Raw genomic sequence first — 27,404 nt, forward strand, 5'->3', positions numbered from 1 at the left:
AGTTGAAATATCTGCCCTCAAGAAGCTCAGATAAGTGAAGGAAACATGTATGTAAATTAATATGCTTTGTAGCATTCAAAGTTAGGACACAAAGAAAAAAAATACTCATTCTACTGAAGAAGAGAGAGCAGAAAAGTTTCCATGGAAGAGATGAGTTGAAATGTGAAGTTAAATTTTTAATGTAAGTCCTGTTACTCTTCATTATTGTCAGCACTTGACACTGTCTTTCTTTTCAAGTATAGCCATTCAGGTGGGTGTTTTATAGGATATGATTTCCATTGAGATTTTTTTTCTATGACTCAGGTTTTTAAGTATATTAATTCATTTTTCTTATTAATTTCTAGCTTAATTCTACTCTAGTCAGAGAATATATTCTATATTATTTCAATGATTGGTTTATAAACTAGCATACAGTCAATTTTGAAAATGTTCTATGGGTGTTTTAATATTTATATACAGATATATTCTCAGGTTGCTATGTAATGTTTGTATATATTTTCATTGCATTAAGAATGTTCAAATTATCTATATGTCATTAATTTTGTTTGCTTATTTTATTAGTTACTGAGATAATTATATGAAAATATCTCCACTATTTTGTTTTGTTCATTTGTCTTTATCTATACTATTATTTTGAATAAGTTTATTTCTTCCTGTAGTTATGTCTATATTTTTTTTACATGCTTTGCCAGAGGAATTTACATCAGTACTTATTTTGGATATCAGTTTGACATTATCTATAAAAGGTGAATGCTCATATGCTCTAAGACTCAGCCATTCCACGTTTTGGTATATTTGACAAAGAAACACTTGCTCATGTACACAAAGAGACATGTATAAATAATTCAAAACAGTGGTATTCTTAACAGCCCCAAACTGAAGATAATACAAATACCCCTTAATAGTAGAATGAATAAATAAACTGTGGTATATTCATCAATTCAATGGCAATGAAAAATAACAATTGATAGCTACACTATGTGCAAATATCACAGACAAGGTTAAGAAAAATAAGGCATATAAAAAAGAATGTGTACTATATGACGCCTTTTATATAAATCAAAACCCAGGCAATAAAACATAGCTTTAGAGCTCTGAAAAATCATTATTTTAGAGAGAATGGTAGGAAAAGTAAGTGAAAAGGGACATGAGGGTGACATTTGAGTGATAATTTAATCTTATTAAATTGGTGTTGATTAAAAAGGATTTAGCTTTCTGTTAGTTCAATGAATGGAACATTTATATGCTAATCTCTGTATATTTGACAAATCAATTTAAATTATATAAATGATAGATGATAGACAGATAGATGATAGAAAGATAGATAGATGATAGATAGATGATAGATAGATAGATAGATAGATGATAGATAGATAGATACAAGAGCAGGGGGGGTGGATTCCAGACAGAAAGAGAATCACAAACCAAGGAACAGACAATAAATAGCAAGGTCCTTCCTGGAAACTTCAAAGACTTCAGCATGAACAGATAAGAGAGGGAGAACAACAGTAGAATCTGGCTGACTATTCACTTCTCAGCACACCAATTGATTTATATGTTTCCTGCATATTTTCTTCTCTTGGATGAAGAACAGCACAAATATCGAAACACAACTTTGTTTTCTTTAAGAACATGGATCTCAAGATAACTGAGTCTCAAATGAAGTCAACAACACCAAGTAATGAGCATCAGGTTCTCCAAAATTTGTATAAAAAATATTCTATGCATGTGTCCTCAATATATTGATTTTGTGATTCATAAATCTTATAAATAGCACTGCTAACACACAATGTTAAATGTACATTATATATGAAAAATAGAAAGTTATAAAGTTTTATATGAATAGAAATTTTACCATTTTCTTTCATCATCTCAGTAGATCACCTTGAGAACCTCTTTGGAGAGTGAACTTTGAATCCAGCCTGAAATAAGCACAGCTTTATTACTAAGATGTCTCCAGAAGAGTTGATAATAATGTGCTGTATTTCAGGATGCTGAGGTAACCTGTGTCCTTTGTCCCTAAGACAAGGTTTTTATGGTTTTAGAAATTAATTCAAAAGCAGAATCATAGCTATAAGAACTGACCTTTAGCACACTCAGAGGAAAACAGCATGAATCTTTGACATCTATTCATTTACATTCTGGGAAACTCATCATCCTTTGGGATTACATTTTGATGGAGTGTTCATGGAGGAAATGAGTCTTGAATTGAATCCTGAGAGAAATATTACATAGTTAAAGGAACAATATCAGTAATGAATATGTCAGGAACAATGGAATCTTGGGATATAAAGGGAATTTTGAGTAATGATCTAATTTTATTTCCTAACTTAGGTTATGATTAACAAGAGTTTAGATTTCTGTTGATTTATTGAGTGGAATATTTATGTTTTGTGCACCTGTCTATTTGAACATCAAAAAGAGCAATTTAACAATGGAGAGGTTTAGAACATCTTAAGTAATAGCCTCTAGGGAAGCATCTCTGTTGAGAACATTAAAACAACAACAACAACAACAAAACTTCCATGTGTTTTCCTAGTGAGATCAGCAGGACAGGGAAATTATCTCTTGAATTGTTGGTGGTAGAGCAAATGTTGGAGCTTTCAAGTTATGATTTCAGTTTATCTAAAACAAATAGGAGGTTCACCTAATGCTACTACTATATAAATACATTTCTCAGAGAATGTGTAAGAAGCTAAAAAAATCTCTTAAATTAGTTGCCATCTCTGTATCAGCAGAGGCTGAATTGCATGAAAGTAATGGCAAATGAAAACCTCCCAGCTTGCTCAAAGAGAAGAAAACTGGGGTCCCAGGGAAATGAAGACAGATAACAGATCTGCTCTTGCTTAAATGACACTGATAACGTGTACATTTACACTTGTGTAATTAAATAGTATAACAGTCAGAAAGGTAAAAAAGAAAAAAAAAGTGCAGCACTTCTGCTTTCAGTTGTAACATATGAAGAACTTAGGAGTAATAATTCACATCCTTATAATAAATAAAAGCTGAACAAACTGAAAATGAATGACTCTTCTTGTACTTATCAGTGAACTCAGATTTCAGTACAAAGTGTTACCCTAAAATATAGAAAAATAAGTGAATCCAGAGAGTCAGAGCTAAAATATGCTTACCTGGATTAGAAGCTGCTGGAGCCATCAACTGGTAGGAACACCTAAATGGTAACTTTGACAAATTGCTGGAGGTGGAGTGTGAACCATTGTAAGACAAGAGAATCCACTGGGGTTTCAGATCTACAGTAGCCCCCACACTTTGGTGGCTTTTACCTCCAGTAATCTTATTCAGTTCTCACATTGACAATCAGAGAAAGATTCCCCCGTGGTTCTTACATGGGGAGGAAAATGGTAATCATTGTGAAATATGCCTGAAGTGGTTGACACACACTCCAGGGGAAAGATTTTTGCACATCTTTATCTTAACTGGGAGAAGGGCATTCTGCACTCCCTCCTCAACCCCCTCTAGTTTTCTTGTCTCATTTAAGGTAGAAAAAAATATTATGGGGGGGAGGGGGCATGTGAAAATTATGAGGCAGGCCAAGAAACAGAAAAACATGACCTATATATAAGGGTAAAAACCTTATATATAGAATATAAACTGTGTCTGAGAGTAAACAGATGTCAGATTAAAAGACATAGACTTCAAGGTAACCATTATAAATATATTCAAAGAATGAAAGCAAAACATGCTTAAATAAATAATGATGAAAATGTCTCATCAAAAAGAGACTGTATATAAAGAGATAGTTATAAAGAAGAATTATATGGAAATTCTGGAAGAAAAAATTATAATTTAAATTAAAAATTCCCTAGAGAGGCTCAAAGTAGATTTGAACTGGCAGAAGAATTAGAAAGCTTGAAAAGACCCCAACAGAGATTATGTAATCTGAAAAAACAGGAAGAAAAAGGAAAGAAGAAAACTTAACAGAGCTTCAGAAAAAGATGAGACACTATTAAATGCACCAATGGGTGCATAATCAGAGAACTAGCATGAGAAGACAGAGAGAAAGGAGCAGAAAAAATAATATTCAAAGATATGATGGCTGAAGTTTTCCCAAATTTGAAAAGAAAATTAATCTATACATTAAAGGAGATCAATGGACTTCTATTAGGATAAATGCAAAGAGATCCATGTGCATATCGTAGTACAGATGATGAAAATGAAAAACAAAGAGAACATTTGGAAAACATCAAGTGAAAACAAATCATCACTTAAAACGGAATCCCAGGAAGATGGACTACTGAAATTTCATCAGAAATAATGGAGGCCAGAAGGCAGTGAAATTATGTATTCAAAGTGCTCAAAGAAAATAATCCCAACAAAAATACTATATCCACTGGTGGAGCAAGATGGCGGAAGAGTAGGAGACCTGGATTTCGTCTGGTCTCAGGAATTCAGCTGAATAGGGATCAAACCATTCTGAACACCTATGAACTCAACAGGAGATCGAAGATAAGAATAGTAACAACACTCTGAACAGAAAAGCAACCACGTTCTGGAAGGAAGGACGTGCGGAGAAGTGAATCCGAGGCGGTATTCGGGAGGATAGACGGCAGGGGAGGGGGCCTCCGTCGGCCGCTTCTGGCAAGTGATAGAGTCAGGGAGCACAAAATTGGAACTTTTAGAAGTTGGCTCCGCTGAGGGACGTCGCTCCAGTGGCTAAGCGGGGGGTGGAAACCTCATAGGACAGTGTGGTCTCAGGACCCTCGGGGTCACAGAAAGACCAGGGGTGCCTGAGTGTGGCAGAGCTCCTAGGTATCAGAGCAGGTAAGCCGGCTGCAGAGACAGAGCTGAGGCGCGGGCTCTCAGCTCGGGGTTGCCATAAACTGTGATCCGTGGCCCAGTCGGACTACTGCTCCTCCAGCAGGGACCCAACAAGCGGCAAAGCCAGGGAGACTCCCCTTCCTCCCCTGGGAGGAGCGGCACAGGAGCGCACCGCAGGGATCTGCAGGGTTTGGAGATTCCACACAGGGTCCGGTGCCAGATAGAAACGCTGGATCACAGGCTGGGTGAGCATGCAGTGCGGCTGGAGACCGGGGAGACGGGAGTGACTGCTTTTCTCTGGGGGCGCACTGAGGAGCGGGGCCCTGAGTTCTCAGCTCCTCCGGGCAGAGATTGGGAGGCCACCATTTTCATCCTGGTCCTCCAGGGCTTGCAGGGAACAAAAGCTCCTGAGAGCAAACCGGAGCAGCTTGCTTAGCCCGGACTCACAAGGGCGGGGCAATTCGGCCTCCGGCAAAGACATTTGGGAACCACGGCAACAGGACCCTCCCCCAGAAGATCAGCACGAACAGCCAGCAGCAAGCCAAGACCAAGTTTACCAATCAAGGAGAACAGGAGAACTAAGCGCTAGGGGAATACTGCATATAGAATTTATGGCTTTTTTACCATAATTCATTAGTTTTTCAAAGTTAATTTTTTTGACTTTTTCTTGAATTTTTCTTCATCCATTTTCAAACAACATCTTATCAATCCCTTTTTTTAAAAAAACATTTTTTATTTTTCATTTTTAGAGTCATATTTTTATCCCTTCATAGTAGTTACCCTTATTTTTGGCATATATATATATATATATATAAGTTGTTCTCTCTTTAAAATTTTGAGATACAATTTCTTCTAACAGATCAAAATATATCCTAAATCACTAGTGTATGGTTTTGTTCTATTCTTCTGCCTGATCACATTCTCTCCCTTTTTTTTTCTTTTTTTTTTCTTTTTTCTTTATCTTTTTAAATCTTCTTTCTTTTTAAAAACAACTTCTTATCTTATCAATTCCTTTTATAAAATCTTTTATAATTTTCAACTTTACAGTCATCTTCCATCCCTTCATTGTATCAACCCTTATTTTGTACATATATAAGTCTTTCTTCCTTTAAAATTTTAGCAGGCACTTTATTCTAACAGACCAAAATACGCCCAAAAGCTAGTGTATGACACTGATCTATGAATTAGCCTGATCATATTTGATCATATTCTGTTTTTTTTGTTCTGTTTTTGTTTGTTTTTATCTTTTTCTTTTTCCTTTTTTTTTTTCTCTTCTTTATTTCCCTTTCTTGTCCCCTGGTTTCAGGTCTTTTCTGATTTGTATAGACTATATTTGCTGGAGACGTTGTTAACCTGTTAGCATTCTGTTCTCTCATTCATCTGTTTTCCTCTGGACAAAATGACAAGACGAAAAAAATCACCTCAGCAAAAAGAACAAGAGGTAGTATCGTCTGCCAGGGACCTATTCAATACTGACATTAGTACGATGTTGGACCTAGAGTTCATAATCATGACTTTAAAGATACTAGCTGGGCTTGAAAAAAGTGTGGAAGTTATTAAAGAAACCCTTTCTGGAGAAATAAAAGAACTAAAATCTAACCAAGTCGAAATCAAAAAAGGCTATTAATGAGGTGCAATAAACAATGGGGGCACTGACTGCTAGGATAAATGAGGCAGAAGAAAGAATCAGCGATATAGAAGACCAAATGATGGAAATAAAGAGGCCAAGAAAAAGAGAGAGAAACAACTACAGGATCACGAGGGCAGAATTCGAGAGATAAGCGATACAATAAGACGGAACAACATTAGAATAATTGGGATCCCAGAAGAAGAAGAAAGAGAGAGAGGGGCAGAAGGTATATTGGAGCAAATAATAGCAGAGAACTTCCCTAATGCGGGGAAGGAAACAAGCATCAAAATCCAGGAGGCACTGAGAACCCCGCTCAAAATCAAAAAAAAGAGGTCAACAGCCCGACATCTAATAGTAAAACTTACGAGTCTCGGAGACAAAGAGAAAATCCTGAAGGCAGCTCGGGAGAAGAGATATGTAACCTACAATGGTAGAAACATTAGATTGGCAACAGACCTATCCACAGAGACCTGGCAGGCCAGAAAGGACTGGCATGATATCTTCAGAGCACTAAACGAGAAAAATATGCAGCCAAGAATAATATATCCACCTAAGCTATCATTGAAAATAGAAGGAGAGATAAAAAGCTTCCAGAACAAACAAAAACTAAAGGAATTTGCAAACACGAAACCAGCCCTCCAAGAAATATTGAAAGTGGTCCTCTAAGCAAAAAGAGAGCCTAAAAGCAGCATAGATCAGAAAGGAACACAGACAATATACAGTAACAGTCACCTTACAGGCAATACAATGGCACTAAATTCATACCTTTCAATAGTTACCCTGAATGTAAATGAGCTCAATGCCCCAATCAAAAGACACAGGCTATCAGATTGGATTAAAAAACAAGACCCATCAATATGCTGTCTGCAAGAGACTCATTTTAGACCCAAAGACACCCCCAGATTGAAAGTGAGGGGGTGGAAAACCATTTACCATACTAATGGACACCAAAAGAAAGCTAGGGTGGCAATCCTTATATCAGACAAATTAGATTCTAAAACAAAGACTGTAATAAGAGATGACGAAGGACACTATATCCTACTTAAAGGGTCTATCCAACAAGAAGATCTAACAATTGTAAATATCTATGCCCCTAATGTGGGAGCAGCCAATTATATAAGGCAATTAATGTAAAAAGCAAAGAAACACATTGACAACAACACAATAATAGTGCGGGACTTTAACACCCCCCTGACTGAAATGGACAGATCATCTAAGCAAAAGATAAACAAGGAAATAAAGACTTTAAGTGAAACAATGGACCAAATAGACTTCACAGACATATTCAGAACATTCCATCCCAAAGCAACAGAATACACATTCTTCTCTAGTGCCCATGGGATATTCTCCAGAATTGATCACATCCTAGGTCACAAATCTGGTCTCAACTGGTACCAAAAGATTGGGATTTTTCCCTGCATATTTTCAGACCACAATGCTTTGAAACTAGAACTCAACCACAAGAGGAAAGTCAGAAAGAACTCAAAGACATGGAGGCTAAAGAGCATCCTACTAAAGAATGATGGGTCAACCAGGAAATTAAAGAAGAATTAAAAAAAATCATGGAAACCAATGAAAATGAAAACACAACTGTTCAAAATCTTTGGGATACAGCAAAGGCAGTCCTGAGAGGAAAGTATATAGCAATACAAGCCTTTCTGAAGAAACAAGAAAGGTCTCAAATACACAACCTAACCCTACACCGAAAGGAGCTGGAGAAAGAACAGCAAATAAAGCCTAAACCCAGCAGGAGAAGAGAAATCATAAAGATCAGAGCAGAAATCAATGAACTAGAAACCAAAAGAACAGTAGAACAGATCAACGAAACTAGTAGCTGGTTCTTTGAAAGAATTAACAAGATTGATAAACCCCGGGCCAGACGTATCAAAAAGAAAAGAGAAATGACCCAAATCCACAAAATCCTGAATGAAAGAGGAGAGGTCACATCCAACACCAAAGAAATACAAACAATTCTAAGAACATATTATGAGCAACTCTATGCCAGCAAATTAGATAACCTGGAAGAAATGGTTGCATTCCTAGAGATGTATCAACTACCAAAATTGAACCAGGAATAAATAGAAAACCTGAGCAGACCTATAACCACTAAGGAAATTGAAGCAATCATCAAATTCTCCCAACAAACAAAAGCCCAGGGCCAGATGGCTTCCCAGGGGAATTCTATCAGACTTTTCAAGAAGAATTAATACCTATTCTCCTGAAACTGTTCCAAAAAATAGAAATTGAAGGAAAACTTCCAAACTTTTTTATAAGGCCAGCATTACCTTGATTCCAAAACCAGACAAAGACCCCATGAAAAAGGAGAATTATAGACCAATATCCTTGATGAACATGGATGCAAAAATTCTCACCAAAATACTAGCCAATAGGATCCAACAGTACTTTAAAAGGATTCTTCACCATGACCAAGCGGGGTTTATCCCTGGGCTGCAAGTCTGGTTCAACATCCACAAATCAATTAATGTGATACAATACATTAACAAAAGAGAGAACAGGAATCATATGATCCTCTCAATAGACGCAGAAAAAGCATTTGACAAAGTCCAGCATCCTTTCTTGATCAAAACTCTTCAGAGTATAGGGATAGAGGGTACATACCTCAATATCATAAAAGCCATCTATGAGAAACCTATAGCAAATATCATTCTCAAAAGCTCTCAGCTTTTCCCCTAAGGTCAGGAACGCGGCAGGAATGTCCACTCTCACCACTGCTATTCAACATAGTATTAGAAGTCCTAGCCACAGCAATCAGGCAACAAAAAGAAATCAAAAGCATCCAAATCGGCAAAGAGGAAGTCAAACTCTCACTCTTTGCAGATGATATGATACTGTATGTGGAGAACCCAAAAGACTCCACCCCAAAACTGCTAGAACTCATACAGGAATTCAGTAAAGTAGCAGGACATAAAATCAATTCACAGAAATCAACGGCATTCCTATACACCAACAACAGGACAGAAGAGAGACAAATCAAGGAGTTGATCCCATTTACAATTGCACCCAAAACCATCAGATACCTAGGAATAAATTTAACCAAAGAGGCAAAGGATCTGTACTCAGAAAACTATAAAATACTCATGAAAGAAATTGAAGAAGACACAAAGAAATGGAAAAACGTTCCATGCTCATGGATTGGAAGAACAAACATTGTGAAGATGTCAGTGCTACCTAGAGCAATCTACACATTCAATGCAATCCCCATCAAAATACCATCCACTTTTTTCAAAGAAATGGAACAAATAATCCTAAAATTTGTATGGAACCAGAAGAGACCCCGAATAGCCAGAGGAATATTGAAAAAGAAAAGCAAAGCTGGCGGCATCACAATTCCGGACTTCCAGCTCTATTACAAAGCTGTCATCATCAAGACAGTATGGTACTGGCACAAAAAGAGACACATAGATCAATGGAACAGAATAGAGAGCCCAGAAATGGACCCTCAACTCTATGGTCAACTCATCTTTGACAAAGCAGGAAAGAATGTCCAATGGCAAAAAGACAGTCTCTTCAACAAATGGTGTTCGGAAAACTGGACAGTCACATGCAGAAGAATGAAACTGAACCATTTCCTTACACCACACACAAAAATAGACTCCAAATGTTTGGAAGACCTAAACGTGAGACAGGAGTCCATCAAAATCCTAAAGGAGAACAGAGGTAGCAACCTCTTCGACCTCAGCCACAGCAACTTCTTCCTAGAAACATCGCCAAAGGCAAGGGAAGCCAGGGAAAAATGAATTATTGGGATTTCATCAAGATAAAAAGCTTTTGCACAGCAAAAGAAACAGTGCACAAAACCAAAAGACAACCGACAGAATGGGAGAAAATATTTACAAATGACATATCAGATAAAGGGCTAGTATCCAAAATGTATAAAGAACTTATCAAACTCAACACCCAAAGAACAAATAATCCAATCAAGAAATGGGGAGAAGACATGAACAGACATTTTTCCAAAGATGACATCCAAATGGCCAACAGGCACATGAAAAAGTGCTCAACATCGCTCGGCATCAGGGAAATCCAAATCAAAACCTCAATGAGACACCACCTCACACCCGTCAGAATGGCTAAATTTAACAAGTCAGGAAAAGACAGATGTTGGCGGGGATGCGGAGAAAGGGGAACCCTCCTACACTGTTGGTGGGAATGCAAGCTGGTGCAACCACTCTGGAAAACAGTATGGAGGTTCCTCAAACAGTTGAAATTAGAGCTACCGTATGATCCAGCAATTGCACTACTGGGTATTTACCACAAAGATACCAATGTAGGGATCCGAAGGGGTACGTGCACCCCAATGTTTATAGCAGCAATGTCTACAATAGCGAAACTGTGGAAAGAGCCAAGATTCCATCGACAGATGAATGGATAAAGAAGTGGTATATATACACAATGGAATATTATGCAGCCACCAAAAGGAATGAGATCTTGCCATTTGCAACGACGTGGATGGAACTGGAAGGTGTTATGCTGAGTGATATAAGTCAATCAGAGAAAGACATGTATCATATGACCTCACTGATATGAGGAATTCTTAATCTCAGGAAACAAACTGAGTGTTACTGGAGTGGTGGTGGTTGGGAGGGATGGGGTGCCTGGGTGGTAGGCATTGGGGAGTGTATGTGCTATGGTGAGTGCTGTAAATTTTGCAAGACTGTTGAATCACAGATCTGTTCTTCTGAAACAAATAATGCAACATACGTTATGAAAAAAGAAAAAGATAGCAGGAGTGGAAGAATGAAGGGGAGTAAGTCGGAGGGGGAGACGAACCATGAGAGACGATGGACTCTGAAAAACAAACTGAGGGTTCTAGAGGGGAGGAGGTTGGGGGGATAGGTTAGCCTGGTGATGGGTATTAAGGAGGGCACATTCTGCATGGAGCACTGGGTGTTATGCAGAAACAATGAATCATGGAACCCTACAGCAAAAACTAATGATGTAATGTATGGTGATTAACATAACAATAAAAAAATAAAAAAACAAAAATAGCAGTTCTCTCAGAAGTTGCCACCCTGGAATCTGTGAAATAAAGTGGTATCAAAAAGGGAAAGGAAGCCTAGAGGCTTCATTTACTATCTCCAGGGCAGTTTAGTAGAAGTGAACCTCACTTAGTTTTACTTTTCATTTCCTAAATTAATGTTCCATTTCACTTACCGATTCCTATATGCCTATCATCAAGAAAATAGGGAACTCTTGTTACTTATAAACACTCAAAACCTACTTAAAAAACTAGGCCTCAAAATTAGACTTAAACTTTCATTACAGAGAAGGAGACTATACATGTCATTTTATTTCTGTGATATATAATTTGAGAAGATATTTCCTCTTAGAATTCAAACATATTGCCAAAAATCATTTACAACAGTCTTTCAGGAGTAGTTTGGCAATGAATAACAATGAAAAAAGTCGGATAGGTGCTATAACATGGTAATGTTAGTCACTGAGTTAAGTAGCTACCCTTCCAACAACAAACACATTCACATTGTCCTAACTTATGGGGGAAAAAAAGTTTATGACAAAATGCCAAAAGTGGTTTATCATAACATTTCCCCCCAATATGAATTAGGGATGAAGGTATTCACTTAATAGGCTAATGAATCTCCTCTGGAGAGTATAAAGACAGGGACAGAAAGGGTGTCTGGGACCTTCTATGGCAATTAACAAGACAATGTATTACCAAATAATACTTTATACTGTTCTGGTTCTTTACACTTTTCAGAGTGTCTGCATTTTACACTCCTTCCCTGATCCTGTCAAATAAATCTGTGTAAGAGACAGGTAGCAGTCTCCTCTCCACATATTTGAGAAAATGGAGGCTGAAATCTTGAGGCTGGAAAGATCTTTTTTTTTAAGATTTTATTTATTTATTTGAGAGAGAGAAGGAGCAGCGGAGGGGCAGAGGGAGAAGCAGACTTCTCTGTGAGCAGGGAGCCCTACATGGGGCTCAATCCCAGGCCTCCAGGATCATGACCTGCGTTGAAGGCAGATGCTTAACTGACTGAGCCACCAGGCACCCTGAGCCTGGAAGGACTTTAAGGAGATTTACATTCTGGTGATTTCTATTTTGTCAATTATATACACAGCTGTTTTTATGCTATTGTCTTTATTAATGATATAAAAATATCTTAAGTGAAAAAATATATCTGACAGCAAAAACACAAATAGTCTCTTTTGCTAATTTGTATTCCCATATTTGTTTGGCACACAAAGTTGAGGTGAAAGTCATAAAATTTACTTTAGCTTTAAAAAAGGAATCTGTATGCTCTAGTGACTAGAAGGTCATCATGGAGACCAGCAGTGTTTAATTTCATTCCTGATTCATTCTTTCACTGGCCTCATGTCAACTTGAAAATTTACCTCCACTTCTCATAGTGAAGAGGTTCTACCTATGAATTGTTGTAGCCCCAGAAACAGAATTCTGAACCTTACATGCATTATGACTTTTGAAATCTATGGTAATCAAATTTGCTTGCCTCCCCCAGACTATCACAGATCAGCACATAAGAGACAGGGTACAGAGTTAATGGCTCTGGAAACATGCATCCAGTTAGTGGTGCAATGAGGAGGTGGACTCCCAAGTCCAGAGGCAGAGGTTTAAATTCTGACTCCACTTGGGAAGACCCAGTGAATTGCCTGCCTCTCTCAACCATCTGTAAAATGGAGAATATTAATAATTATTTGCAGTATTACTGGGAGAATTAAATGTGGAAGATATATGCAAAGAACACTCTAGAAATGACACCTATTGTAACAGGTAGGATAGGAGCATTAACTGTAGGGGGTATAAAATAAAAGTACTTCAGGTAATAAAGATAGAAACTGTTGTTCAAGGACAAAGGGAAGATCAGTTACTTCCTCAGTCTCTCTCTTGCTACCCTGTAATGACTGAATAATTTTTGTTTCCATAATGTCATGTTTGCATAGCTCTCTGATTGCAAGCACCACATAATTACAAAATGACTATGTTAATGGAAGATTTAGATCATTTTTTAAAAAGTAAAGTTTTCACATTTTTCATCTAAATTCATTGATTATGCATAAAGAGGTCAGGAAAGACTTGTGGCTTTATTAAATTGATCGGCATCTAATAATTTAATTATCTACAGAAACAGATGTTACTTCAACTGAAAACAAATTATCTTATACACAGGGAAGAAAATTAAAGCATCGAACACTGTGGAGATCTTTAAAATGACCACATCGAGGTTAAAAGGAGGGAGAAACAACAAAGCATCAGGATTCCTGATTCGGACTCAACTCTGTTTAATGTGTTTCAAGTTGTTTTCTTCTTGAATATTTTTTACATTTCATTTGGCCCCAGTTTAGGGGATTGTGGAAAGAACCAGACATATACACACACACACGGATTTTTGTGCTATTAAAATCTAAGAAGAGATACTAAGGTGTTTGTTCTTTCAGATTCCTGACTGAATTGTGATCTAATTTTTCTGGGAAAGGAAATGGCATTGCCCAGCTCTCTTCAGCATTTTGAAAATAAAATCTACCTTAGAGCAACCCCTAACACAAAGAGTTCCCAGAGTTTCTTTCTTTTCTGATGTTCCAGCTTTTTCTCAGAGCACTTGCTTCCAGGTTATTCTTCAGCTGCCTGCTGTCTTGGCATCAGATCCATTGTTAACTTTGTCCTCCAAGAAAAGTATCAGGTCAAGCGCTTCTTGTCAATCCACTTTCCTCAGTATATCCTTGGCTTTCCTTTGACCCTGAGTCAGGCTCACCTCATGATGTGATGCCTCAGTTTGTGGTGGACAAACACCTCTTCCATCATGACCTGGATCCAGAGCTCTTTACCTTGATAATGCTGAGCCTCACTTCCATCTTAGGGGAACATCTGGTGTGTTTGTCTTGGATTTAAAATGTAGAACAGAATTATTTTTTTTTAATGACTAGGAGGCTATAGTCTTAAAATCACAGGAAATTAAAGTGGAAAAAGACCTTAATTAATTAATTACCTAATTAATTTCTAGTTCCACTATCATGGATGCAGAACTGAGGCCAAATTATGTTAGCTGGTATGTTTGAGATCATAGACAGGAAGTCTGATTTTGTGAGAATTAAAATCTTGAAATGCTCAATCAAGAAATGGGCAGAAGACATGAATAGACATTTCTCCAAAGAAGACATCCAAATGGCCAACAGGCACATGAAAAAGTGCTCAACATCGCTTGGCATCAGGGAAATCCAAATCAAAACCTCAATGAGATACCACCTCACACCCGTCAGAATGGCTAAAATTAATAAGTCAGGGAACGACAGATGTTGGCGGGGATGTGGAGAAAGGGGAACCCTCCTACACTGTTGGTGGGAATGCAAGCTGGTGCAACCCCTCTGGAAAACAGTATGGAGGTTCCTCAAACAGTTGAAATTAGAGCTACCGTTCAATCCAGCAATTGCGCTACTGGGTATTTACCACAAAGATACAAATGTAGGGACCCGAAGGGGTACGTGTACCCCAATGTTTATAGCAGCAATGTCCACCATAGCCAAACTGTGGAAAGAGCCAAGATGCCCATCGACAGATGAATGGATAAAGAAGATGTGGTATATATACACAATGGAATATTATGCAGCCATCAAAAGGAATGAGATCTTGCCATTTGCAACGACGTGGATGGAACTGGAGGGTGTTATGCTGAGTGAAATAAGTCAATCAGAGAAAGACATGTATCACATGACCTCACTGATATGAGGAATTCTTAATCTCAGGAAAGAAACTGAGTGTTACTGGAGTGGTTGGGGGTGGGAGGGATGGGGTGGCTGGGTGATAGATATTGGGGAGGGTATGTGCTACGGTGAGCGCTGTGAATTGTGCAAGACTGTTGAATCACAGATCTGTACTTCTGAAACAAATAATGCAACATATTTTAAGAAAAAAGAAAAAGAAGAAGATAACAGGAGAGGAAGAAAAGGGGAGTATGTCAGAGGGGGAGACGAACCATGAGAGATGATGGACTCTGAAAAACAAACTGAGGGTTCTAGAGGGGAGGGGGGGTAGGGGGATGGGTTAGCCTGGTGATGGGTATTGAGGAGGGCACGTTCTGCATGGAGCACTGGGTGTTATGAACAGACAATGAATCATGGAACACTGCACCAAAAACTAATGATGTAATATATGGTGATTAACATAACAATAAAAAATTAAAAAAAAAATCTTGAAATGCTACATCTTAGTGGATTGAGAGGAAGAATCTGGGTCTGGGAGGATTTCCCCAAGACTAGGTATTAAAGAGCATGGTCGTGTAGGAAACAGAGCCAGACACAAAATTCAAAGTCACCAATGATGGCAAAGATTGACAGGGGCACCAAAATGGCACATCTGGGGAGGGAAGTAGTGAGGGGTTGGGGGCAGGGGCAGAATCTGGAGCTCACTTGAAGGTTAGAGGAACCAGAGGTACTCAGCTTATCTTTCTCTTCATTAATATTTATAATAGCTACCACTTATTGAGAAGTTACTGAAGCATTGTTCTAAATCCCTAATTTGTATTAACTCATTTATCCTTGCAACAACCCTGTGGCAACTATTTTTCTTATCTTCCTTTTACAGATGAGGAATCTGAGGCACAGACTAGGATGTGGTTGCCCAAGCCTTACAACATGCCAGGAGATGAGACAGGGCTCATCCCCAAGCACACTAACTCCAGAATCTCAGCCCTTAATCAAACCACTGTGCTGCTTCTCTGTATTCCATTGCCAGAATGGGTGTTTGGCATGTAACAAACAGTTAGGGTCCATTGTATCTGACATCAGAGTGAGCCAGGACTTACCTTCTCTGAATCCAAAAATTTTACAGTATACTGAAGACCCTTTTCAAATCCCTATCCACACCTCCTCACCCCTAACTCATTGAACTATAAATCTGGAACGGAAACATAGTCCACTGCCATCTAGATTGCCAGCCTATGAGCTGATTGCCAAAGGCAGTGTAGATGGGTTACTCTGCAGCTCATGGATTATCTGAACTAGTTGTCATTGTTCTAACTGGTCAATGTGGGCTGAAAAAGAGAATTGAGTGCTGAATGAGATCCTTATTATTATTCTTCTACTTTTTTTTTTCTCCCATTGCTTCTGATTGAGTCCTGATGTCTTTGGCAGGACAGGGCAGCACTTACATCTCTTCCATTTGTTTTTGTTTTTGTTTTTAAGATTTTATTTATTTATTTGAGAGAGAGAGGGAGAACACAGTGGGAGAATGAGAGAGAGAAACAGACTTCTGATGCAGGGTTCAATCCCAGGACCCTGAGATCACAACCCAAGCTGAAGGCAGACGTTTAACCCACTAAGACACCCAGGTGCCCCTATTTGTACTTCTTAAAGACATATTAGAAAGACTTCCTGCACTCTATGAATGGCCCATGAAAGCGAGTAGAGTCCAGATCTCTTACAAGTGGGGCTCAACACTGAGGGAGAAGCCTTATCTCTCCAGAGGCTTGGTGCTGGGCTTCTGGGCTATTGCTGTAATCCCCTCCACACTCATGATAAATACTCAGGGAAACCACAAAATCCAAGACAAATAAGTCAGTCTGTTTTCAAGGGTGAAACACCATTTTTAAATGTTGGTGATTTTAGTTGGGGAAGGTCCTACAAGATCCCTGCCCATTTTGTAAGAAGGAGTGCAGACTTGTTGGCAATGCCTGCTCTGCAAGAGTCTACACTCCTCAAGGCCAGGGATACTGGTCTAAACATGAGTGGTTACATAACAGGGCTGTTCCTGAATTGGGAAGAAAGTAAAGTTGTTCTCTACCATCTTGTCATCTGACAGAAAGTACTCATTGATGGTCATATTGCTTATGCCAACAATTCCAAACATATTTCCAACCCTCACCACTGAGGATAAAAACTCTTTATTACCTTTCTTTATTTTTATGTCTTCATCACCTTTCTATGAATTAAATATTATCATCCTTATTTTCAGATGAGTAAATGAGCCTCAAAGATCAATCACCTGCCTCTGGAGTGGAAATCTTTCTCCTTATTCCTCATTTGCTCCTGAATTCCTATCTCTACCCCTACTGCATTGATGCTGCCTCTCTCTTTGGCATTATGACCTGCTTTTGAGCACTTGCTTCCCCTCTGATCCCACCCAATAAACTCATCTCAAGATGTTGTTCCCTAGAGCTTTCTAAATCTCAACAGCATCTTGATACTGAACTTGTATAAGATGTAAAAGTTGAATTATTAGTTCAATGAGCTACTTTTAGCATTAAATGGGAGAAAAGTTTTCATACACATTGTCAGCATAAGTGTATCTGTGGGTACAGTAGTTTTAGTTGTGGCACATCTTTTTGAACACTCTGTAGGCAGAAATAGCACATGGCCACTCTCTTCCTCTCTTCCTTTCTTGGGACTTGGACTGCATAATTATTATACAGACAAATAGATAGTCCAGTCCTTTTGGTTTGGAATCACATAGAAGTGTTTCACCTCAAACACACTAACGGTAACAGTAGGCGGGGGATCTGGGAAGATGAATAATCTGACACTGCAAAAGTATTGACTGTTCATTAACTCACTTGCTTATCTATCCAGTGTGTCCACAAATGATTCTGAATTCCTAGCATACTCCAGCCCTGTACTAGGAACTGTGGCTATGGAGAAGGGTGTGTTTTTCACTGCCCTACTTCCCCCTACTATGAGTTCATAGGTGAATAGGAGAGATAAACATAAAAATGTATATCACAGCACAATCCTTACTTGCAGGAGGAAGCCGCCAGTGCCATGGGAACACGAAACACAAACTAAAGGGCCCAAGAAAATTTCTCAGAGAAGTTGAAGGCAGAGCTAAATCTTCAAGGAGGTAAAGGAATTATGACATTTTTGAGGAGAGGGACATGCTACATAGGACAAAGAAATGTGAAAGACTGTTAAGGGTCCTCAAAGTTGTTTGATGCTTATGTTGTTGGTGGGGATGGAGGTGTGGGGTTTGTGTTTTGGGAATGGAGAGTGATGAGGTTGGAGAGTGATATTAGCTTGAAGGATCTCATCAGAGGAGAGACAAGGGAAAATGCAGAAGGCTTGGTCTTCTGTCATTGGGGGAGGAGATAAAGATTTAACTATAAGATGCCAACCTGCTAGGAGCTTTGGGGTCCATATAGGAACAGATAAGGACAATCAGAGCTTTACTGATTTGGGCTGAAATTGATTGACAATATCAGTCATTGGATGTGGAAAGCTCCGGACAGATATGTCCTTGGACACACCAGCTTTTTGCAGCTGGGGCTAGGGACTATCTGCTGCCCATACTCTCACCAGCTGGGCATCAAGGACATCTGTGCTGCATAGCTCAGAGCCCACCCCAAACACCTAATACAAGGAACACCAAGGTTTCATATTTCTTCCTCAGAACTCCATGAAACTGTCCAGATTAAGAGACAGATTAATGAGAATCCATTACTTGTGGTCACACAGGCTACTCCTGATGACTTTGTGTCCGCCACCTCCACCACACTTCCCACTGCTCCCTGAAATGTGCAACATGAAAAGTATGAAAGACCTGTAAGGTTTCCTGTTAATGGATTACAAAATTCTAAACATTTCCAGGAAGGAGTGAGCTCAGCATGGTTTGGAAATTTTCAATGAGGTCAGAGTTTTATTGGACTGGGAGGATTATATTTGGATTTCTATAAACAAAATGTTTCCAAAAGTAGTAATGCCATATTACGGAACAAGAGTTATGTAGTCACTCACTTGAGATCAGTATCAAAGCTTAGTAATTACTACCAGGGTCAGGAATTTAGAAACTCCAGAGAATAATGTCCAAAGGAACTTTAAATTCATTACTAAACTCGTTTAAAAAATCGTATTAAAAATAGCAAGAACAAATTCAAAATACTAATACAACTTACTCTGAATGGTTAAAACTGCAGTAAAATGCATTCTACAATGACATTGGCTTTTTAGCATACAATTTCCACACAGCTATTTCCCTTAACATTTATTTGCACATTCTTTTAGCTAACCTAGATGTTATGCCACAGAAGACAGGGTCAAATGGATCATAGATTCACATGTAAGAAAAACAGGAACCCTCCAGAGAGCATAATGATTTGTTCCAGTGAGATGGAGTGGGGCAGGGAGAAGTGTTACGGTGTATTAGCTAATGCTGCTCAATAATTTACCAATCAATTAAAATGCCATTATTATTCTCCTCTGCCACTTAGCTTCTGTGATATTTAAAGGTCACATGGGCGCTATTGGGGAGGACAGCTATTAGCAGATACATGAAAATAGCATTTCCAGTCTCTGTAATAGGGTGTCAAGGTAATTTGTGTCCTAGTTCAAGTTACACTCATCAGCACACAAGGGCACATGTTTGACAAATGTAGTATACTAAAGGAGAGGAGAAAAAGAAAAAGTACTCAACAGTTTGATGAGGGTATGAATAATCAGAGAAGCAAAGTGGCATATGATATTATGTCATCTTTTGGATCTTTTCAACTGGGGCCAGATGACTTCTGCTTGGAGGAAATCTTCAGGATCCTCTGCTGAGATTGATTCCTCATCTACATTGACTAGACTCTAAGCAAAGATTAGTGACTTGTTTGAGATCATAAACAGTTTAGCTGTAATTAAAACCATGTATTGGGGCCCCTGGGTGGCTCAGTCAGTTAAGCATTTGCCTCTGGCTCTGGTCATGATTCCAGGGTCCTGAGATTGAGCCCTGCATGGGACTCCCTGCTCAGTTGGTAGTCTGCTTGTCCCTCTCCCTCTGCCCCTCCCCTCTACACATGCCCTCTTTCTCTCCCTCAAATAAATAAATAATAAATAAATAAATAAAATCTTTAAAAAAACCCATGTATTAATTACTCATTATTTAGTAAATATAAAATTACTTATTAAATAATTAGTAACTAACAAATAAATGATTATTAATACATAGTGGCTTTTATTGAGTATTTAATATTTGCTAAGGGTGCTAAGGGTTGTATTAGACACTTTGCATGGATATCATTTATATATTTTTTTAAGATTTTTATTTATTTATTTGACAGAGAGAGAGAACACAAGTAGGCAGAGTGGCAGGCAGAAGAGAGAGGGAGAAGCAGGCTCCCCGTTGAGCAGGGAGCCCGATGCGGGGCTCGATTCCAGGACCCTGGAATCACGACCCGAGCCGAAGGCAGATGCTTAACCGACTGAGCCACCCAGGCGTCCTTGCATATCATTTATCTTAATAATAATATAAGCAATAGAGTGCATTATCTCCATTTTATAGACCAGAAAACTGAGAAAGAGATGCTAAGTAGCATGTTTATAGTCTCATGAGTAATAAGTGCTGAAGCCCTGGGCCAGTATTATTAAAACTTCACAGCTCCCTTAAGTACTTACTTGGAATTTGTGTTATTTCTATTTTTTCCCCTAAATATGTGCTGATTTTTGCTAACTCTTTATATTATAAATGGCTTGTAGAGGTGATCTGTGTCTTTGATGTATCTATTTAACAAAATAATCTAATTCACACTTAGATACGCAACATATGTTTAGTAAGTGTTTTTTGAGAAGACTAGCGGATATTTCAAAGAAATGGTGTCATGTCCCCACATTCATATACTACTTCCCTACTTCTTCAGTGTTGACAGAAAATGTTATCCATGCTAAACTATTACTGAAGAGATGGCTTAATTTGAAAGTTTGGGGCTATCTGTGCATGAACATGCATCTCAATTCTGTTTGGAAATATAGTCTGATTATTCATCAAATATCAAGGCAGCATAATGTAGTTACCCATCATTGCTTGGAATTTTCTCTTGATAAAGGGTCCATCTTCTAGAAGTATCCATCTGCATAGACACATAACCTGAAGTTCCCTTTTTTGCTCAGCAAGGTCTCACAGGAATGGGGTCTCTGAGTTAAGCATGGTGGGATTAGCCACACCATTCATCATCAGGGATGAATGAGATGCACATCCCTTCAATGTCCCTTATTTTCCAAGTCTCTATTCATTTTCCACCTTATTCTAACAGGACATCTTCTCTACAGCAGGAACATTGAGAAAGGCAGCCTTGAGAAAGGCATAAACTTACTGAAGACTTGGAATTTTGAAAATGAGGACCAACTCTACTATTCTATGATTTTGTGAGTTGATGCAAGGCACCTACACAGGGTGAGTCATAATTTCCTCCTAGAGATAATGTCACCTTTACAGGTGTTGTTTTTAAAGGATTCAACAAGAGAAATAAAAAGATTCTTATTGCTTTTCCTTATGCACTACAGGTTCCAATTACTTTAAACTAACCGAGTTCTCTGGAGTTTACATACTTTCCCTCATTGTCCTCAGTCCTCTTAACACATATTGTTCATTCTGCCTCAGAGTCCTTCCCCTGCTTCCCCTGCTACCAACAGGTCTAAGCAGATCATTAATGAATTAACAGCTTTTGGAGAATAAAGGGAGATGATTAAAAACTCTGAGGGATTAAAAAAAACACAAAACCTCTATTCTATTTCTTTTACACATTAATGGAATGCTAAAAGCATCTAATGGAGATTTTCGTCAAGAAATAATTAGATATTTATCATCTTATATTTCATTAATGAAATTGGTTTTCTTATCACAATATTTTAATTGACATTTAAAAATATCCTTATTACACAGTATTTTAAATTGTAGCTGAAATAATCTGTGTGGAGTGCCTCCGTCATTTTAAGGTGAAGATAGAAACTTGAAAAACCATTTGAATTTCTAATTGAAAAATAATTGGGTTTAAAAGAAGGAAATTATGATAATCATTAGGTGTGATAAAATAGGGGTTGATGCTGAATTTTCAATTATGAATATAAAGTTTAATCTCAGGAATGTGCTGGAGAGCAACTTTTATGTTTAATGCTTGTGTTGTACAGACCCCCAAAATGACAGTGACAGATCAGACAACAGAAGAAGACCATGTGGATTATGGTAAAATTTTATCATCTAGAAAAATCTAAAGGGTAAAGATGAATACTTTTTATTGATCAAAATCTATTTTTAAGTCTCATAATAATTAGGTTAATTTCTAATATCAAACAGATGAAGTGAAGCTTCTGAAGGATACTCTTGCCAAAATCCCATTCCCATTTCATGGTGTCATAACAAGAGATTGCAAGGCCTGATACCTTCAATCTTTCCCTGACCCAGAGAATACTTCTTTCTTCACTTTTCCCAACTAACAGCTTTACTGAAATATAACTCACATCCTCTGAAATTCACCCTATAAAATGTATAATTCAATGTTTTTTTTTGTATATTCACAAAGTTGGGCAACCAACACCACTATCTAATTTCAGAAAATGTTCATCACCCTCAAAAAGACACTTTGCACACATTAGCAGTCAATCACAATTTGCCCCTCCACATCTCCTGAAAACCACCAATCCATCCTGTTTCCTAGTCTGGCCATTTAATATAAATGGAATCATATAATACATGGTCTTTTGTATCTGGATTCTTTCCGGTAGCATAATGTTTTCAAGGTTTATCTATGTTGTAGCATAGATCAATACTTCATTCCTTTTATTTATTTTTTTTGTACAGTTGATACACAAGATCACATTAGTTTCAAGTGTACAACATAGTGATTCAACAACTCTATATCTTCTACTATGCTATCTTTTTTATTTTAGTAACCATAGTGGGTGGGAAGAAGTATTTCATTGGAATTTTGATTTGCATTCCCCTAACTAATGATACTGAGCATCTTCTCCTGGGATTATTGGTCATTTGTATATGTTCTTTGAAGAAATATCTATTCAAGTCTTTTACCCATATTTAAATTGGATTATTTGGAAAAGTTCTTTGTTCTGGATACTTGTATGATTTGTAAATATTTCCTCCCATTCTGTAAACTGACTTTTCAATTTGACTTTTTTTTTTTAATGGTAAGCACAAAATTTTTAAATTTTAATGAGGTTCAACTTACCTATATTTTCTTTGGTAAATATACTTTTAGTGTTGCACCTTAAGGGACCATAGTATAATCCAATGTCCCAACATTTTACAGCTCTGTTTTTTTCCCCCTAAGAGGTTTTGTTTTTGTTTTTTGTTTTTTTTTTTGCACTTACATTTATGTCTATGAACCAGGTTATTTTTGCTTATAAGATAAAAGTTGGGTTCTATTCATTGATACACAAATATCTAGTTGTCTCAATACCATTCTTAAAAAGACACCTTATTGTCCTGACACCCTTATTGAAAATCAATTGCCATAAACTTAAGAGTTTATTTATTTTTGGACTCTCAATTGTATTCTATTGATCTACATATCTAGCCTTATGCCAGTACCACACCACCTTGGTTACTATAGCTTTATAAGCTTTTAAGTTGGGAAGTATGGATCATCCAAATTTGGTCCTTCTTTTTTAAGATTGTTCTAGCTATTTTGGGTCCATTGTATTTTCATGTGAATTTTTCTTATGAATTTTCATATGAATATGTTACTTTCTGCAGAAACATCAACCAAGATTTTAATAGGAATATGTTGAATGTGTAAATTAGTTTTGAAGGCCTGATACATTAACAGTATTTATACTTCTCATCCAATAGCATGGATATCTTTCCATTTATTTAAGATTTTTAAACTTATGTCAACAATATTTTTTAGTTTTTATTATACAAGTCTTGTACTCCTCTGTTAAATGTATTCCTTGGTATTTTATCCTTTTGGGTATGTTGTAAATGTAATTGTTTTCTTAATTTCCTTTTTGGATTGTTCATTGCTTGGGTATAGAAATGCAATTGATTTTTGTATTTTGATCTTTTATCCTGCAACCATGCTGCACTCTTTTACTGGTTCTAAGAGTATGTTTTCTGGATGCATTTACATTTTCTGTATACAAATTCAGGTCTTGTATGTCAAGATAGTTTACATTCTCCTTTCCAATTTGTATTCTTTTGATTGTTTTCTATTTCCTATCTAATTGCCCTGACTAGAACTTCCAATAGAACGTTGATCAGAAATGGTGAGAGTGGACAACCTTGCCTTATTCCAGGTATTAGTATTGGTATATGGGTCAGCATTTCCTATGTCTTTGCATGTCTCATAATTTTTGTTGAAACATTTAATTAAAATAATTTGGCAAGTCTGGAAATCCTATCTATTCCCTCCCTCCAGAGTTTGTTGTCATTCTTGCTGTTTTTTGTTTGTTTGTTTGTTTGTTTAGTGACTTTTGAATTAATTCTGTAAACTTTGTGTTGTTTTTCATGTGTGATTTTAGGCTCTGCTCAGTTAACTTAAGGTCAATAAATTAACAGGCAGAGATTTCATTAAATACCTTGAACCAACAAATCTCTTAGCCTTGCTGAGGGCCTTTGTGCTCATATTAAGGCAAATCTTCAACACTCCGGTGGCTTCCAAATCTGACTTAGTCTTCAGTCCCTGCTTGCACAGAACCTCCATGTCACTCAGTGGTGAGATCTAGGGCTTTTCCCTGGGCATGCTCCCAGCCCTGGGCATGCACAGCATCGTAGGCATGTGCCTGGTCTTCTAGACTCCCAGGAACATCTCAAAACTTTTCAAAGTCCACTATGGACATCTCATTCCCCAGCTTCCTTTAAATTTTTTGGTCATCCTTTTATTTCTCCCAACTTTTATCATGACCTCAGCCCATTCTAATGTTAAAAAATTGCAGCTTTTTTTTTTTTTAATGTCCTGTGGAAATAGCTGTTATCCCAGGGCAAGTTCAGAGTCAGAACATATAAAGAAAAATCTTGAGTAGGGAGATTCTAGGGAACTTCCAGGTAGGTTAAATAATGATAATTTGCTGGAAATTGAACTTATTTTGCAGCTCCAAATCCTTTCTGGTCATTCCAGTTGCTCCCAGCCTGCTGGTTTTAAGAGCTACTCTAACTGGGAGGCTGATGGTTTTCATGTTGACCATGGAGCTGGGATGAAGGGGTTGGAAGTAGGATGAACGCACTCATACCAGAAAGCTTGCTGATCCTACTGAGATTCAGTCACTTTTCTTAAATAAATGTTCACCAAATTGTTTTACACTTTTGTTAATTTTCAGAGCTTTGAAAAAGTTTATTTTGACAAATTTTTCCCGCTGTTCTTGTTACTTTTATGGATGATCAAGAGTTTGGAGACTCTTACCCCACCATTCCAGACTCGCTTCCCTCCCAATCAAGTTTTTAACATCATGCCATCTATATTCTGCATTAGCTTTCCTTTGCCTTCCCTCTCTCTCCTGTAGGGACTCATGTGAGATCAAGTCTTTCTGTGTAAAATGCTGGATGCAAGAAGGTAGTGTGCATGGAGGAAATACTGGGAGTGGTTGAAGAACTGCTTTTGAAGATAGTCTTGAAAAGTCAGATATTTTAATGAAGATGTCAAGTCTTGAACACACCTTTTGAAATGCAGTCAAAATCTTCACTCCCTGTCTCTTTGGTTAATAGCACCAGGTATTCATAGTAGGATAAGAGTTGCAATGTTGATGGAGACTTATCAATGTAGAGACTATCTTGAGTGAACATTGTAATGATATTCATAAAATCTCACTGAAAGGTTTTCTTTTTCTTTTTGACTTGATTCTGTGTCCAGTCACCTTCTAGGTACCAATGCCATCAAGAGTCTAGTAAAAGCTGTTGAGATGTGAAAGGCAAATAAGTTGTCTTAAGAACTCCATGGGGTTATTAAAGGGCCATGTCATTAACCAGGAAAGGAGCACCTGCTGGCCACTGAATTTTTATCACAGAGAAAAGCTTGTACCTCTGCTGCTCACCAGAGACGTGACCCTGGAGCAATGCTTGCATTTTCCTGGGCTTTAGTATCATTATTTCCACAATGACTGTCTGGCCAAGTCTCCGAAATTTGTCATCATACTGCTTTTTTTATCATGGTATTCTTGTTATAACACTGGTATATATAAAAAATAAATTAAAATGACCATTAGAGCTTTTGATAACCATGGGACAACTGTTAAAGAAAATTCAATGACACTTCCTAGATATGGCAAGGGAGACTTTGTTCAAGGCCATTACAATAGGTATAGAGGCCACTGCAGTGGGATGTTTCAGTGGGGGACAGATTTGGGCTCAACCCAGAGCACAGCATGGACAGTGGATAGAATATTACTAAGAAGAGACATCAGGGGTAAGGGGCTTATGGCTAAACTGACTTAACAGGGGTCTTTCTGAAGATATGCCAGAGTACCAGGCTTTACTTATGGGATGGTGGAAGATGAGGGACCTGATGAGATATTGAGGGCGGGGGTTCTGGTTAAACTGACTTAGCAGGGTTCTTACCCAAACTGGATTTTACAAGGAAGTCCACAGATGGGTTAAGAGAAGATAAACAATGTTTAGTCCAGCTCTATCACAGCCTCAACTGTATAGAGTACTGGTGCATGGGACATCCAGAGAAGAGGTTTATCTTCCACATTGCTGACCTTCTTTTTGCTTCTCAGCATGAAAACTAATCTCAGCACTGTGTTTCCGATCTGATGATTAGGTTGCATTGTTTGTTTCACAAAAACACTCTTCTCCTTGAACTAATCTTGGTCCCTCCATCTCGATCTTGAAAATCTTTAACTCTAAAGCTTTGACAACACGCAATTTGGAGGTCCCCTTTTCTGTCTTGACCTCTGTTAGTTGTGGGCTCTCTATCCTCACCACTATCTGTGTTAATGCTCACATTTTGTTCTGGTCAGGTTAAGAAGTTCTCCTGATTTAAACCACTAGTTGTGTCGGAGCCCTCCACATGGCCATATCCAGCTCCTACACCCCAGGTGGCTGTTTTGCTGGACTCTAGAATCAGCCTGTTTCTGGCAGAACTGTCACCTCTCTCGCTTCCATCCATCCTCATCTGTATCCCTTCTTCTCTCAGAGCCTCACCATTCACCCAGTCACTGGCCAGAAGTCCACGGGTTGTCTTGGACTCCTTTACCCATATCAGTCATCACCACCAATCTTACTCCTGAATGTTTCTTAAATCAATGTCATCTTATCTACTTTTTATTTTAGCCAGCGTGAAGCATCTAAAATATAAATCTGACC

This window comes from Zalophus californianus, chromosome 3, assembly GCF_009762305.2.
Source record: "Zalophus californianus isolate mZalCal1 chromosome 3, mZalCal1.pri.v2, whole genome shotgun sequence".
Classification (NCBI taxonomy): Eukaryota; Metazoa; Chordata; class Mammalia; order Carnivora; family Otariidae; genus Zalophus; species Zalophus californianus.